Source organism: Gossypium hirsutum, chromosome A06, assembly GCF_007990345.1.
Source record: "Gossypium hirsutum isolate 1008001.06 chromosome A06, Gossypium_hirsutum_v2.1, whole genome shotgun sequence".
NCBI lineage: Eukaryota > Viridiplantae > Streptophyta > Magnoliopsida > Malvales > Malvaceae > Gossypium > Gossypium hirsutum.
The window spans coordinates 122235988-122253612 of record NC_053429.1 but is presented as its reverse complement, the minus strand read 5'-3'; the positions used below and the strand labels follow the sequence as shown (position 1 = coordinate 122253612).

Genomic DNA, 17625 nt, shown 5'->3' with positions numbered 1-17625 from the left:
TGTAGCTGCAAATACTTTTGAATTAAAACCTAACACTATTCAAATTATACAACAATTTGTTTAGTTTGATGGTTTGCAGGATGAGGATCCTAACGCTCACTTAGCAAACTTCCTGGAATTTTGCGATACATTTAAAATCAATGGCGTTTTTTATGATGCCATTCGTCTTCGGTTATTCCCTTTTTCATTGAGGAACAAAGCTAAACAGTGGTTGAACTCGTTACCACGAGGGTCAATTACTACTTGGGAAAAAATGACCGAAATATTTTTACTAAAATATTTTTCGCCAGCTAAAACGGCTAAATTACGTAATGATATCTCTTCTTTTGTGCAGATGGATTTAAAAAGATTCTACAATGCATGAGAGAGATACAAGGATCTTTTAAGAAGGTGCCCTCACCATGGGTTACCACTTTGGCTTCAAGTTCAAATATTCCATAATGGTCTGAATCCTTCAACTCGGCAAATGGTTGACGCAGCTGCTGGCGGAACCATCAACAATAAAACACCTGAAGATGCCTATAAGTTTATAGAGGAGATGTCACTGAATAACTATCAGTGGCAAGTCATGAGGACTAAGCCAACTAAAGCAGCATGCGTTTATAACGTCGATTCGGTTACTATGCTGTCAAACTAGGTAGAACTTTTAAATAAAAATTTTGATGGTTTTCTTAGTTCTTCACAGGTTCACCCAGTGATGCAGTGCGAAGCAAGTGGCGATGGAACAAGCTATTCAGAATGCCAACCTTATGGCCACAACATGGATAACAAGCAATTAAATTACAAGGGTAATAATCTTCGACCTCAAAACAATCTATATAGTAACACTTACAATGCAGGTTGGAGGAACCATCCCAATTTCTTGTGGGGCAGCGAAGGTAATCAAAGACTACCTCTAGGCTACCAAAAACAACCTTACCAATAGGAAAAGAAGCCGAACCTTGAAGAGATGCTCTCAAAGTTTATATTGGTGTCAGAAACTTGTTTTCAGAACACCGAGACAACACTTAAAAATCAACAAGCGTCGATCCAAGGGCTCAAAACTCAGATAGGCCAGCTTTCCAAATTAATCTCCGAACGACCACAAGGTAGTTTGCCAAGCAATACTGAACATAACCCAAGGGAACAACCCAACGTGATTAATGTTCAAGATGAAGAAGGATTTGTTGAGCCTGAGCCAGAATCGAGGCAAGAAACTGTGGTAAGCAAAGGTCAAGGTGAGGTTGATCACAATACAAACAAATCAGTGAATGTCGAATATAAACCTCGTGTGCCATACCCCAATGCGATAGAAAAAGACCGCTCAGATGAACAATTTGGTAAATTCCTTAAACCCTTAAAAAATTACACATTAACTTACCGTTTATTGAAGCCCTGTCGCAGATGCCAAACGCAATGAAATTTTTAAAGGAGCTTTTAGCAAACAAGCGGAAGTTGGACGAGGCGTCGCATGTGGAGCTAAACGCAGTGTGCTCAGCTATTCTACAAAATAAGCTACCAAACAAACTAAAAGATCCAGGGAGTTTTACGATTCCTTGCTTAATTGGTAGTTTAGATGTTAAAAATGCATTAGATGATTTAGGGGCTAATATTAACGTCATGCTCTACAAAATGTTTAAGCAACTAGGTCTCGGGAAACCCAAATAGACTAGGATGAGCATTCAATTAGCAAATAAAACTATATGATTTCCTAGGGGTATTATTGAAGATGTACTAGTTAAAATCGATAAATTTATATTTCACATTGACTTCATTGTTTTTGACATAGTGGAGGATAACAACACTCCTTTAATTCTAGGAAGGCCCTTTTTAGCAACTGCAAAAATGATTATTAATGTTGGCACAGGTGAACTCACACTCCGTGTGGGAGACGAAACAAGCACCCTTCAAGCTTGCAATTCTGGCAACACATCGGAAATTGAAGGTGATCGTTTAACACATTCTACTAAAACTGATAATAGGGTACACCTTACTTTACAGGAAATGAGCCTGAAGGAAGCACATGAGTCACTCTCAAGAAATCGTAGAGGACCTAATCATAAAGAACAAGGGCTGCAAATAGAGGAGCTAGATGAATGGTGAACACATAAACCGAGAACACACGATAAACTGAAAATACGTCAGAACGAGCTTGATACCTCTCCAAATCAACTTAAGGTTGGAGATAAAGTGTTATTAGATGTCGCAGATCCCCACATTGTCACTACCACATTGAATGAAGAAATCCCTCTTACGGTACTCAGCATTTTTCCATTCGATACGGTGGAGGTGAGTCATCCCAAGTTCGACACTTTTAAGGTAAACAACACTGGTTTAAAACCTTATTTTAAGATTGATAGCAGGAATGAGGAGCTACGACTCCACAAACCACACTGAATACACTAATAAGGTAACAGTGGAGCACTAACGATTTTTAAATTATTTAAATTTCAAGTTTTAGAACATTTAGGTCACTAACAGAGTATTTGAAGCACAGGTTACCAACTCCACACGGCCGATCACACGGACATGCTTAAGGTTGTGTGACCAACATGAACGGAAACACGGTCGTGCGATACGACCGTGCGAAAACAGGGTAAAAGTTATCTTTCCCAACATGGGATGTGATAAGTGGCCATGGGCGTGCGACCTAGCCGTGGTCAAATCTGCCAAACGAACACGAGCGTGTGACACACTCGTGTCTAGCACCCGTGGACAACACTGTCAAAATGACACGGGCATGCGAAGACCTACACGACCGTAGGAGAAGCGAACCACATCACACACGGTCGTGTAACATGATTATAAAGATACATGCACTATACACACGGGCGTGGCCGAGGGCCATGTGATGACATCTCACTTCGCGACAAACACGGGCGGGACACAATCCACACGGGCGTATGAATCGATCGTGCCACGTAAAAAAATTTAGATTATCTATCCTATTTTATTTTATTTTATTTTATTTATTTTATTTTATTAATTTTTGAAGATTCTTCTGTTTTTAAAAACGGCTTATCTTTATAATGGCTACCAAATTATTTCCCCAATCCTCCTATTGTTCTTCAGAATCATATTTGTCCTTCAGCTTTATTTCCAACGACTCGCTCTCGCTAATCCAGGATTCCATCCATTTTTAACTCAGGAAGTTTCACTTCTCTCACTCTCTTATTCTTATACTCTAATATCTATCTTTGTACATTGAGGGCAATGCACGTCGTAAGTGTGGGGGGATATTTATTTCATTATCAGAAAAATCCCAGAATGGTTGCCTTGTTCTCTTGAAAAGCTTTCATATCATATTTAGGATAAATTTTGATTGATTTATGATTTTGATTGATATATCTTGAATTAAAACATACGCATTTATGCATTGATTGTTTTAATCTTAAGACATTAGAGAATCAAGCATGATAAGTTTATTTTTGAGAATTTAAAATCTTAGGTTGTTTCCCCAAAGTTTAGGTATTACTTTGAATTGGAATTCACAAGTCTTTAAGATCAAAAAGCCATAATTTTTCTGAGATTTTTGAGCCTTTTGAGCATCTACTAATTCTTTCACGCTCACTTTTATTATTGCTTTGAGTGCATCAGTATTGAAATGTTATTCTAGAACTTGCTTGATTATGCATTTCAAGACCACACCATTTGATTTGATATGTCAAAAATGATTAAGGCACTTAAGATTAACCCACTCATGCCATGAAAAACCTACTTCCACGATTAACCCCTAGTAAACCCCCTTGAGCCTAATAAGCCTTTTCTTGTATTACCCTTAATATTAACCCTTAACCCATTATTGTTGAAATCCCCTAAATTAATCCCTATTTTTGTCGAGATTTGAGTTGAATGGATTGCTTAGCTATGTCATGCTCTTAATAGTTAGTCTATGTTATTTAGCTTGTTCTTAAAAAAAACAAAAACTATGTATACATATTAGTAATGCCATATTCTCACTGTTGTACGCAAGTGAAGATTAACTCTTTTTCTAGTGAGGAAATTTTTAAATTCACTCTCCATTCTAACCCTTTCTTTCAGCTTGTGACCACACCCTTAACCAAGCCTCATTACAACCCTCTAAATACCTTTTGAGTGATGTATCATCGTAAATTATAGTGGTAGAGATTTGATTTTCATGCAAGCCTATGGTAATGACTTTTTATTATTGACTATTGAGTACTTCATTTATTGTCCTTAAACACCTCAAGTGATTTGAGTGAATCTTTAGTGAGGATGTAAAACTTTGTGATATTCTGAATCAAAGGTAATTAGTTAGATGAGGGGAGACACCTATGTTTGCATGAATAAAATGCTCAACTTGGAATGTTTGAAACTTTTATGTTCTTTTAGTTGAATTTCCAATGTATGATTACTTATGGATTAATGTGAGATATTATCGATAGAAATTATAAGTTGAGAAGAATTTATTTTGATTATGAGTCAAGAACTTTGCTTGAGGACAAGAAAATGCTTAAGTGTGGGGGTATTTGATAAACCGTAATTTATACATATTTTTACCCCATGTTTAATGCATTTTATGGATGATTTCCCATTAGAATTGGTGAATTCGATGCTCCTAATGCTTTAATTTCATGTTTTATACTTAGGGGAGCATAGGAGAGCAAAATGAACGAGAAATGAGCCAAAAACGGAAAAAAGGGGCCAAAGTACGAAATCAACACGGCCTGGACCTCCTCACATGGCCATACCACACGGTCGTGTCAATTTGGCAGTCTCAAACACGGCCTGAAGTAATCGAACACGGGCGTGTCCCTGCCGGGCCCAAGTAGAGTCCAATACGGAAAAGGCTAATTTTGAGGGCTCTTAGGCATTCCAAAGCCTATAAATACACCCAAGAGGAGGAAGAAAAGGGGACACACAGAGGAGGAAGTAAGGAATTACTCCAAGGAAGCCGATTGATCCATCTCAGAAGCCGGACTCACTATCAAGACTGAAGATCTCTCCTCAATTTCCCGTCAGGAGTTTTGGGTTTTCTTTATGTTTTGTGTTATTTATCATTCTGAGATGTTTTCTTATTTAGTTATGAACTAAAACCCCTAAATACCTAAGGGGAATGAAACCTAGGACGAATCTTGTTATTATTTTCTGAATCGTATGATAAATATTTAACTTGTTCTTAATTATGTGTTCTTAATTCTTACTTTGATATCCCAGGATACTGATTCAAGATAAGCTCTTATTCAGAGGAGGAATAGACCCTGTCTAAGAGTACATTTGTCATAATTAAGCGGAGTTGATTGCGCACCTAGACATAGGGTGACAAGATTTTGTCAGATTAGGGTAAAACCTAATAAGGGGATTCATAGATCGAGTTAATGCAACCTTAGAGTGTTAATTAGAGGAAAGTCTCAATTATTCAATATAGGGATTAGACGTTATTAGACTTGAATAGGGACAATAACATAACTTAGGGATCTCTACGGAACAAGTTAGATGTATAAATCGTTCGATTCAGAGCCAGAATAACAAGTACAGTCTAGGTGGATTTTTCCTTAGGTATTGCCTTCATTCAATCGATTTTCCCTAAAGCAATTCCCCAATTCTATTCTCTGTGAGTTCTTAGTTTAGATAAATTAGTTAATTAAAACAAAAACCTCTTTATTCTTAGGCTAGATAATAAAAAGACAGTCATTACTAGTACTTTTAGTTCCTTTGGGTTCGACAATCCGGTCTTGCTAAAACTATACTACTGTTCGATAGGTAATTATAAATTTTTAAAACCTATCACGAAATCACGTGGTCACGCTCCGATGCCCAAGACAAGGCATCTCCCCAATTGGACTAAATAGACAACATATTAGTCTTCCAACTGGTTTACTCATTTCCGATTAGACTAAAGACATGTTTAGGTTCATCTACTGATATAAGCTATCTTTTCGTATTACGATCTGACCACATAATACCACTTAGAATTAGTTTAAACATTAGACAACAAGTAAGCCAATATTTACTTCTATTTTGCTTGACATGCAAAAGCCACATGAGGAAAATATACAAAGGGCATTAATGTAATTTATGAATAATTTTATTAACCAATCTGTTTGAAAAAATTACAAATCTACATAAATAAAAATGCTAAACTCAGGGCACCAAATCCAACAGACCTTTGGTGCCTCAGTGAGTTGTTTGGATTATAAGCTTGTTGCCTCCATCCAAATATGGTTGGCTCGAAAAATCTCTCATTGGTCTGTCACTAAGCAATGGTCTACCTTGTCGCTAAGGTTTACGGTGGACATAACTATTAACCCTTTGAATCTCATCACTCTTTGTGAACTTGTGGGCCACCTTGTAAAGGGAAAACAACTTGGAGAGTGATTTACTTACTAATTTGTACTTAAAAAATGGATGATTGGTACTTGACATGAATGCTTGAATTGTAAAGTCATCTAAAACATCCTTAGTGATCATTGTTAAAACATTCAATCTTCTAATAAAATTCCTTAAGGATTTGTCTTCTTATTGCTTAATTGACATCAGGTACTTTAAAGATTGCTACAAAGTTTTATTATCTAGTAATCTAGTCATAACTAACTCTATGAGCTACTCGAAGTTGGAGATAGAGTGTTGTAGGAGTAATCAAAAATACTCTATACCTCACTTCATCAGCAACACCCTTTGCCAAAATTTTGGATCTCTGCACTCGTCATACAACATCTTGAGGGAATTTGAATGTTGAGAGGACATGATGTCAAAGTTGTAAAACGCCTTACCCAACCCGATTGTCGGGTTCGAGCTATAGGACACCATATCCATTTTTGAAGTAACTGTCGTCAAATATACTGTAAATACATCATTCAAACATATGTTCATACTTTAACCACATTCATAATATGATACACAATTAAATCCGAGACTTAATTGAGCTTATAGGCTCTATACCTCCTTCATCAGCAACACCCCTTGCCAAAATTTTGGATCTCTGCACTCGTCATACAACATCTTGGGGGAATTTGAACGTTGAGGGGACATAATGTCAAAGTTGTAATACCCCTTACCCAACCCAATCGTCGGGTCCGAGCTATAGGATGTCACATCCATTTTTGGAGTAAGTGTCGTCAAATACACTGTAAATACATCATTCAAACATATGTTCATACCTTAACTACATTCATAATATGATACACAATTAAATCCGAGATTCAATTGAGCTTATAGAAGCTCTTTTGTTGACCCGAGCATAAAATAAGACAAAATTGTAAAGTTTTAAAATTTTAGGGTCGACGCCGTGACATCACTTCCTCTATGTTGTGATGTAGCCAAAAATTTTATCACGTCACGACGTTAGGTCACTCGACATCGCAACATCACATACTGTTAGACGATGTTGCGATGAGAATGATTACTCGTCGAGACGTGGACTCTGTTTTTGGTAAAATTTTAGGCCACTTGCTACCTATTTTATATATACCTTACAAACTTCTCATTTGGTACATACTTGCACAACTTTCCTGCACAAAATCATCCCAAACACATGCCAAAACATGTATAAACATCCACAATCATATTTGCATCAACTATACTACCAACTCAACCATTAAACATAACATTCCAGTACCATGGCATTCAAACCAATCCATTTGAAAATTACCAAGAATTTACTTATATCAAATCTTCTAAAAACATGCCAATTTACATTCAAAAGGGCCATTTCAAATGCTTCATACTCATACTAAACCATTTACCTAATCATACCATTTTCAACTAAACATTTACATTGCTAAAATCAAGCACTGGAAAGGTTTGAAGCTAAACTATCATCCAAGAAATAATTAACACTTATATGCATGCCACAAAAACGAGGTTTAAAACAATTGAAAGAATATTGAATCAATAATGGGATAGTGTGAGCTTTTCGTCGATCCGCTAGACACATTTTGGAAGTTTTTAATCTACACGGAAAAAAGGGAAACAACGGAATAAGCATATTGAATGCTTAGTAAGTCCATAAAAAATTACTTAACTTACCATGACATTTCAACAAATTAAGTAATTAAAACACATTGGTATATAAATTGGAATCCTTTGGCATTCTTACACTTTCATATGAAATTCAACCATACAACTAATAGGTTAGTTCATCTGCATAACAAGAACTTATTACTCAAATTATATACATATACGACAAATTCCGTCTTATATCATATACTATCCAATTCATGTTCAACCATTTCATTTCCATTTAGTTATCATTTTCTATCTCGAGAGAACCTTAGTAACCAAATCGAATAGACGGGACTATAGTGCTCACACAAGCTGACAATGATCACAGTTGCTCACACAAGCAAATAATTATGAATTTGCTCACACAAGCTGAAGTCGTATTGAGGTTACTAGTCCAGGCTAAACCAAAGATACATATAAACTAAGAATCTGTAACAAATGTTGGATCTCATATAACCATGTAAATCCCTGATCGTTTCCATATTTGACCCTAATGGCATGTCATATGTATCTTAATCCTTTACGAAGTTCACACGGGCTTTATTACTGTAATCATATCAATTCAATCCCCGTAACAACATATGCATATCATTCCAATATTATAAACATTTCATATACATTTTGGTACCTCGTACCTATTCACAATTGCCATATATTTCATACTTTACAATTTAGTCCAATTGATGCAAAAAATCACTAATATTACATTTATATAAACTAATAAGAAAAACAAACAATTCAAACATAACATGAAACAAAATAGTAAGTTCCATATGAACTTATCTGGAAAAAAAACAAACGAACAATTCTTTAAGGACAAATAAGCAATTTTACCTTTTCCTCGATTATCTTTGATTTGGTTTAATTCCTGATCTATACAATAATTTAGCTCAATTTATCAATTAAAAACATCTTATAACATCCTATTATATGCATGAATCAGTTTAATTTCATTTTTTGAATGCCCCTAAAATTTTGCATTTTATTCGATTTAATCCCTAAAACCAAAATTACAACATCTTTCAAATTTGAGCTTCGATTTCTAAACCAATCTCAATTACATCCTTTTAGGACCCTATATTATCTAAAATTATATAAATTTTACATCAATTTCGAAATCTATACACTTTTGTCCTTATGTTCAAAAACTAGCAATTTATACTTTGCAATCTAGTCTTTTTTCACTTCTAAGCTTAAAATCTATCAATTTAACACCAATTTCTTTAAGAAATAAACCATGACAACTTTTATAAACTTTATAAGTTTTGTAAATTGGTACATGGGCTAGCTAAATCCCATGACTTCATAAAAATAAAAATTACAAGGAAATGACTAAATTGAACTCACCTATTAAGAACCAAAAGTTGAAATGCTTAAGCCCTATTTTCTCCTCTTTGCTTCGTGGAAAAGAAGAAGATGAGAAAATGTTTTGTTTTCATTTTATTTTTTCCTTTTATACTTATAACTAAATTAATTAATGTTAATTAATTAATAAAAAATTAATTAATAAATATTTAAGGATAATTAACAAATTTGGTGGATGCTAATTTTCATTCACCACTATTTGGCCATATAAAAATGGTCCAATTGCTCATTTGGTCCTTCAGTTAATTAAAAATCCATAGCGATAAACTTTTACAACTTTTACGATTCAGTCATTATATTATAATTAACTATCATTTTGAAAAAAATTAAGGGATCAAAATTTAATAAAATCTAATACCAAACTTGTAAATTTAAATATTAATATTTATGAACTTAAACATCAGAAATGGGGTTCTGCAATCGTCGTTTCTGACACCACTGAAACCGGGCTATTACAAGAGTATTTCTAGAGTCAAAGGCTCGTTTGTATAGTTTCTAGGCAAACCAGATAGCTCTTCCTTCTTAAAATCTTGCATCTCATTCCTCAATTGTTGCATTTTCTCTTTAAAAATATCTTCATCATACTACTGGCATTGGCTTCTGTAATGGTTTACAAGGTCACCATCGCTTCAAGTACTATGTTGTTGCCTGTATGTGGAATGAGTCGTCTCATCTTCTTGTTCTTAGGGATCTAACCTTTGAGGCTCCCTAGTTTCTTTTGACTCCTCGATAGTCTTTTTGTTTCTTTCATTCTTCAAGTCCATGTGCCTTTATTTTTCTAGTTGCTATTGAAGAAACTTATGTTGTTCTTGGTACATTCTTTGTTAGGAAGACAATTGTTCTTCAAGTGCTTTCATATTTTATTACATCTTTTTAAAAAACTGAGACCTTGACAAGGGGTTTTGAGAATTCTGATCAAGTAAAGGGCCACTAGCATAGCTTTAAAGGTTACAGTTATTGTACCATTGTCGGTAAGGGTTGAACTGTGCATGTTGACATTCTTGAATGGCTTATGTGGTGCTTGCTTAGGGCTAGCCACGACCAGTATTTCTCGAAGACACCTGGTGATTGGCACAGGGGCTACGCTTAGTGGTTGGTGGAACATTGTTATCTAGGTTTGTCATTGTGATCCATGCTCACAACACCAATTGTTGATAGTAGGAATCAACAAGGGGGAGTAAAGAGTGACATTGATAGTGGTTCTCATTGGTAGGGCGCTAGTTTTCGTATTTGTTGAGTAGGAGTGGTGGAAAAATGGTTGAAAGGAAGGGAGAAAGTAAAGTGGGAGAGAGAATGTGTAACACCTTTAACCCCTCTCCGTCATCGAATTAGGGTCATGGGCATTAGTAACCAATCAAAAGAAATTATCAATCATAATTAAAATGCATGCTAACCCTTAACATTATATTATACAGGGATAAGTCACGACAATCTAATACTTTCATACTAGAGTCTTAAACATTTGATTAATGATTCATGCTATGCAATGCTAAACTTGGTTTTCTATTGTTTACACTCTGATCACTATTTATTCCCTCTTGAAAGCTAAAAATTGGATACATAACAAGACTATTCCAATTATTAGCATCAGAGTATTGGTCCATACTTTGACTATTACTACCTTCGATGATGTTAGTAGAATTTACTTAATTTGGGTTTGCTAATTCATTCCAATTCAGAGTAAAAGTCACTATTACAGCTTCTATTTTGAGTCTACAGGACCCTAAAAATAATTTAAAAATAAGCAGGGACTAATTTGGAAAAATTTTGAAAGTTTAGGGTCATTTTTTAAATTTCCTAAAATAAGTGACACACGACATGTGGAATGCCCCAAGCCGTGTGACTTTTGAAGTTGGGACACACAGCCGTGTCCCAGCTCGTGTAACTCACTGACTTGAGACCCACGACCATGACTCAGCCCTTGTAACTCACTGACTTAGGTCACATGCCCGTGTGTGTTGCCGTGTGTGACACACGGCCATATGCACCTAAAAGTACCTTAAAACTCAAGTTTACCATTTCCTACTTGCTTGGACACTAAGCAACTCAATTATCAATCATTTAACCTACTCAAAACATGATTAAATATGCTTTAAACAAACCAAAAAAACAATCCATTTGAGTGCCTAATCAATGTACCCTCATTGGTACCACATCATATATCATTAACACACTAGCAAAGTTATCAACCAGTCAAGCTTGCCTTCATGCCAAATTTCACCAAAATTGGACTAACACTTAGCTACTTAAACTACTAAACTTTAAACTAACACATACCAAAATATTGAACTAAGCTATTATACCAACATAGCCTCATTCACTACCACATTTACATATGATCATCATAAACAAATCAACAAGTACTCCCTAGGTACATGCCATTACAAAATAAGATATCACCATACTTGAGCACGGGATTTGTTGTTTGATGTTGAGTCAGCGATAAGTCGAAAAGTACCTAGCCTGTGCACGGAAAATAAAACTGCACGCTGAGTATAACTCACGGTATTTTGTTAATTTGAATAATATAAACTTGATATAAATAATTAAAATACAAAATGTAACAAGTAAAGCTATGTACATGTGTTTCAAATCAATAATATAATTTTGCTCATCCCTTATTCACATCTACTAAAATTTCCACATGTTCAAGCACATATTAATGACATTTCATATAGCATTTGCATATTACAACTCATGCAATGGCATGGTTCATCTCTTTGATCAATACTTGAACACATTTCAAGTTTCACATCTCATTTCATTATTTCATATTTCATTTCTCATCTCATATTCATTTCTCATCTTTTCCATTTCAATAACAATCACATAAATTATTATTTTATTTTCCCTTATTAACATGACTCGGAGTCGGATAGATACACGGATCCAACCAATACACCGGTTTGGCACCTAGTGCCTCATCGGATAAATTTGAAGTAATACTTGCGCCTAGCGCTATAAAAATTGACATCCAGTGTCTCATTAGTTAAACTGAAGCAAATTGGCACCCAATGCCTCATCGACTTAAGGTTGAAGTAATCCCTGAACTCTTCCTATCCTATGGCATGCTATCTATATCTGACTCAGCCCGATATAGTTAATAGGGTTTCATTTCACTTGTCAATACAACCAATGTCTCAATTTCACATATATACACATTATCACATATAAACATAGATTCAATTCAATCTCTATAAATATTCAATAAATTCATAATTTAGCAAATCAATCCATTTCGATCGAATATGAATTCACTTTAATTTCAAAGTACAAAAGTATTCACCTCAAATGTAACAATTCAAAATGCAATAATTTATAACTTAGTTCGGATTATAGAAACACAAACCGTGAATTCCAAGCTATTCGACGTTGATTTTATCCTTCCCCTTTTTACTCGAGGATTTTGATACAACGTTAACTACAAAATAAAAAAATTAAAATACATGAATATTACACAATTCAATTTCACGTTAATTTTCAATTTTCACATTATATTTTGCTTATTCTTTAATTTAGTCCCTAAATCGAGACTAGTTTTTAACCTTCACATTTAACTTTATATTTTTATACTAATTTCACTCTAAACTAAATTTAGCTCCCTCTTTTCCAATTCGATCCCTATTGCTCAAAATCAACAATTTATTCCACAATTTAGTCCTTTTCCATTTTTAACTTAAAAATCTATCTATTTAATCCCTAATACTTAAACTATTCAACAATGTCAACATCTAAAATCTTGAACAATACTAAAAATTAAAACATGGGTCGAGTAGCCCTAGGTACCGGGATTCCAAAAACATAAAAATTACAAGAAAAAGATTAAATTACACTAACCAATTTGAACTTGAACCCTAAAATTTTCTAGTCGTGCGTCCATTTCTCTCTTTTCTTTCTTTCTTTTAACTTGCATGCACTCATCTCATTCTTTCCACTTTCTTTTTATTTTTTTATTATGTTTGCATTTTATTATAATCATTATTGTAACACCCTAAACTCGGCCTAGACGTCCAGTCCAAGTTTAGGAAGTCATATGATCAATACTCAAATACCACACATATAACACAATAACACTAAACCATACGTCGCATAATATTCATCACAATGATTAGTTAAGTATATAATCTTCTAGAGTCCTACAATCATAGTCTATAGAAATTCCTAACGTAGTATTTAAAAGAAAGATAAAAGCTCGACCGAGCTTTCGTGGTGCCGACCCGTTCAAAACTAAGAACCAACTGAAATCCAACCAATAATAAAGTATGTGAACTCTGTGCATAAAGAAGTTTATTCACATAAACACATTTACCAAAAAAGTGTCCGTATTCAAAGATTTGATCTGATGATAGAAGCATTTCGAGTTCAGATCTAGGATAGATTAATTTCAAATGCAGAAACAATTTCAGTTTCATATATAGAATAAATCAGAGTCAAATACAGATATTCCTAACCCTCGTCCACTATATATCATCTTCAGCCATCCCAACACTCTGTTAAGGGCGTTCAAGGCCCAACCAACCCTACACACCATAGAGTGTCTGTCTGACACGTTTACAGAAATGCAGCTTAGCTGCTAGATTGTAATGTGACAAAACGCCAGGATCAGAGTTATATATATGGTGGCTTAGCCATTAATTTAGAATAGATCACTTCCTTCTTCATAATATCCCAACCCATGCATATGCAGAGAACCAATATCCACAATATGTATTCAGTTATTCTAAATTGATCGACAAGTAGTTAGCATAGTTCAATATCAGACTAAGTATCACAGTGCACATACAAGCATATAATTCATGCATATATCACAGAGTATCAAAGAATTCTCATTTAGTCAAATTCAGACCATTCAAACCATGGGGACGTCAATATCAGTCTTAAGTAACATTTACAGCCTGAAAAATGATTTTTGGGCCCTTTTCTAAACGCCACATGTCCTGGACACACGCCCGTTTCCTTGCCCGTGTGGTTCACACGGTCTAGGCACACACCCATGTCCTTGCCCGTGTGGTTTTAAAACATAAATTAGAGAGTTACAAGGCCTGGACACACGGCCGTGTCCTTTCCCGTGTGACTCACATGGCCTAGGCACACGTCTATGTGGTTGCTCGTGTTGTCTTAAGGCACAAACAGTGAGTTACACGGCCTAGACACAAGCTTGTATCCCTTGCCTATGTGAACCCTGCACTAATATTATCACACACGGCCTAGGCACATGCTCGTGTGCCTTGCCCGTGTGGCTCCAAATTGATGAACAGTAAGTTACACGACCACCTTTACGGCTTGTCACAGGATTGTGTGGCGTCGACAACCACCGTTTTAGGCGACCGAAACTTACAAAAATTAAGGTTTTCAATATGCACCTAGTCTCACTTTGATGGAAAACAATGTAGAGACTATCTGGAACCTAATTAACCATTCGAAAATTAATCATTTGACTAAATGACTAAATGACACAACGTTAATACTCAATCAATTATGTCGAATAAATCGACACTAGGAAACTTTCAACAATAAACGCTTACCAACGATTCAACTGTACTAATTCAGCACAACACGCGAAAGATCACTTCCCTCCATACTCATGCCTAAGGAAACAAAACGACTAGTTATCAGAAAGTTTAAGTGAAACAATCAGATAATTCCCAATTTAACAATACAATAGAAATCTAACAAAACTTCACAGAAGTTGAAGGATTCCGACAGAACTTCCACTGAATTCTTCCAATAACTTAAGGGTCTCACTAATTTCCGATATTCACTTGTTGAACGCATTCGAAAAGTAGAAATCAAAGAAGTAAAAAAGAAGAAAGAAAGGAAAAAAATGAAAAAAATGAAAAGAAGAAAAATTTTCAGAACGTTAACAAATTTTAAAGACAGTTTTGTCTTGACCACCCACGTACTTCTGACAACAAGTAAAAATTCTACTAACGCATAATGCGAGATTCGAACTCGGGACCAGACATAGTACTGACAGATGCTTAACCAATGAACCAGCGGGCTCATTCTTGACATAGATTTATACAGAATTGCACTTTACCATATACCGCATGGATAGGGGTTGTTCAAAAAGGATAAAACTTTTAACGATACAAGTCGGACTCCAGACCTTAAACACAAAAAGTAGAACACAAGACCAAAGATATGAAAATTTAATTACTGTAAATTCTCATAATTAAATTTGTAAAATTATGGGGCGTTACAATTCCTTCCCCCTAAAAAAAATTTTGGCCTCGAAATGTACCTGACTCAAACAGATACGGATACTGTCGTCGAATTGATTCTTCAAGTTCCCACGTGGCCTCCTCAGTACCATGGTTCCACCACAGAACTGTTACTATAGGAAAAATTTTCTTCCTCAATACTTTAACATTACGTTCCAAGATCTAGACCGGTTCCTCCTCAAATGTTAGATTCGGTTGCAACTTGATCTCATCGATAAGGACAACATGCAAGGGATCAGATTGATATCGTCTCAAGATCGAGACATGAAACACATCGTGAATTTATTTTAATTCTGACAGTAATTCTAATTGATATGCAATAGGTCTGACACGCTTCAAAATATGGTAAGGTCCAATGAACCTCTGGCTCAGCTTGCCCTTGTGTGCAAATCAGAGAACCTTTTTCCTCGATGATACCTTTAGAAACACTTGATCATCTACAGAAAACTCAATATCCATTCTTTTTAAATCTGCATAATACTTTTGCCGGTTAGAGGCTGCTTTCAGGCGATCACGAATCTTTTTCACAGTACTCTCAGTTTCAGAAACCAGCTCAGGATCTAATATTCGGCGTTCGGTTAACTCTGTCCAACATGATAGAGTACGATATTATGACCATACAAGGCCTCGTAGGGTGCCATCTAAGTACTAGACTAGAAGCTGTTATTGCATGCAAACTCAGACAACTGTAAATACTCCTCCCAACTACCCCGAAAGTCTATCACACAACTCCGAAGCATATCCTCCAGAATTTGAATGACTCACTCAGACTGTCCATTGGTCTGTGGGTGATATGAAATAGTAAAATTAAGCCGTGTACCTAAGGCCTCGTGAAGTTTGTTCAAGAATTGATATGTGAATGTGGGTCTTTATCGGATATAATTGAGACTGGAACCCCGTGTAGTCTCACAATTTCAGCAATATATAGTTTAGCTAACGTCTGTAGAGAGTAATCTGTTCGGATAGGAATGAAGTGGCCTGATTTGGTCAACCGCTCAACAATGACCCAAATTGAATCTTTCTTAGTGGGGATTAAAGGCAACCTACTAATAAAATCCATCGTTACCCGCTCCCACTTTTACTGAGAAATTTTGACTTGCTGAAGCAATCCGGAGGGCAACTGATGTTCGGCCTTAACCTTTTGACCCGTCATTTAGTGGGATCAAAAGTGACTATCTCCCGTTTCATTCCGAGCCACCAATAAAGCTTTCGGAGATCCTGAAACATTTTGTTCCCACTAGTATGTATCGCATAGGTACTACTATGTGCCTTCTGTAGGATCGAATGCCTCAACTCTTTATCATTAGGTGCACAAATCCAACCTTTGAAGCGCAACACATTATCCCTGTTCAAGCTAAAATTGGAAGTCTCGTTTAAACCAACATATTGCAATCACTGAACTAAGGACTCATCGCTCAACTATTTAGCTTGAATCTACTCCCCCCAAATTGGTTTAACCTGTAATTCTGCTAACAACCCCCCATCCTCAACCAAACTCAGACGAGCTAACATTACTCTCAAATCAGTCATCGCCCTGCGGCTAAAGGCATCAGCTACCACATTAGCCTTACCCGGATGGTACTATATCGTGCAATCATAACCTTTAAGTAATTCAACCCATTTGCGTTTCCGAAGATTTAACTCTTTTCGAGTCAACAAATGTTTAAGACTCTTGTGATCAGTGTTAATGATACACTTTTCACAATACATATAGTGTCTCTAAATATTTAGAACAAACACAACCACATCCAGCTCAAGATCGTGCGTAGGGTAGTTACCCTAGTGTGTCTTAAGCTACTGCGAAACGTAAGCGACCATCTTACTATCTTGCATAAGCACACATCCTAACCTGACATGTGACGCATTACTCTATACCATCTGACTTGATTCCGGTTGAACTAAGAATGGACTTGAGCTTATTGAAACTAGACTACTAACCCTCAGACCAGACAAATGGAGCACTCTTACGTAGCAGCTTCGTTAAAGGTGATGCAATTAGAGAAAATGCCTCAACAAACAGTCGGTAATAACCGGCTAAACCCAAAAAACTACGAAGCTCAGCTACATTTTTAGGTTGCTTCCACTCAACTAT

At 35.8% G+C, this 17625-nt stretch overlaps 1 non-coding gene across 1 annotated transcript; it reads right to left on the bottom strand.

Annotated features, from left to right (window-relative positions):
* Window positions 1-301: 301 nt before the first annotated feature.
* Window positions 302-408, bottom strand: LOC121230964 (small nucleolar RNA R71). Its single transcript, XR_005929036.1, has one exon. It is a non-coding gene; the product is annotated as a small nucleolar RNA R71 (small nucleolar RNA).
* Between the last annotated feature and the right edge of the window lie 17217 nt (window positions 409-17625).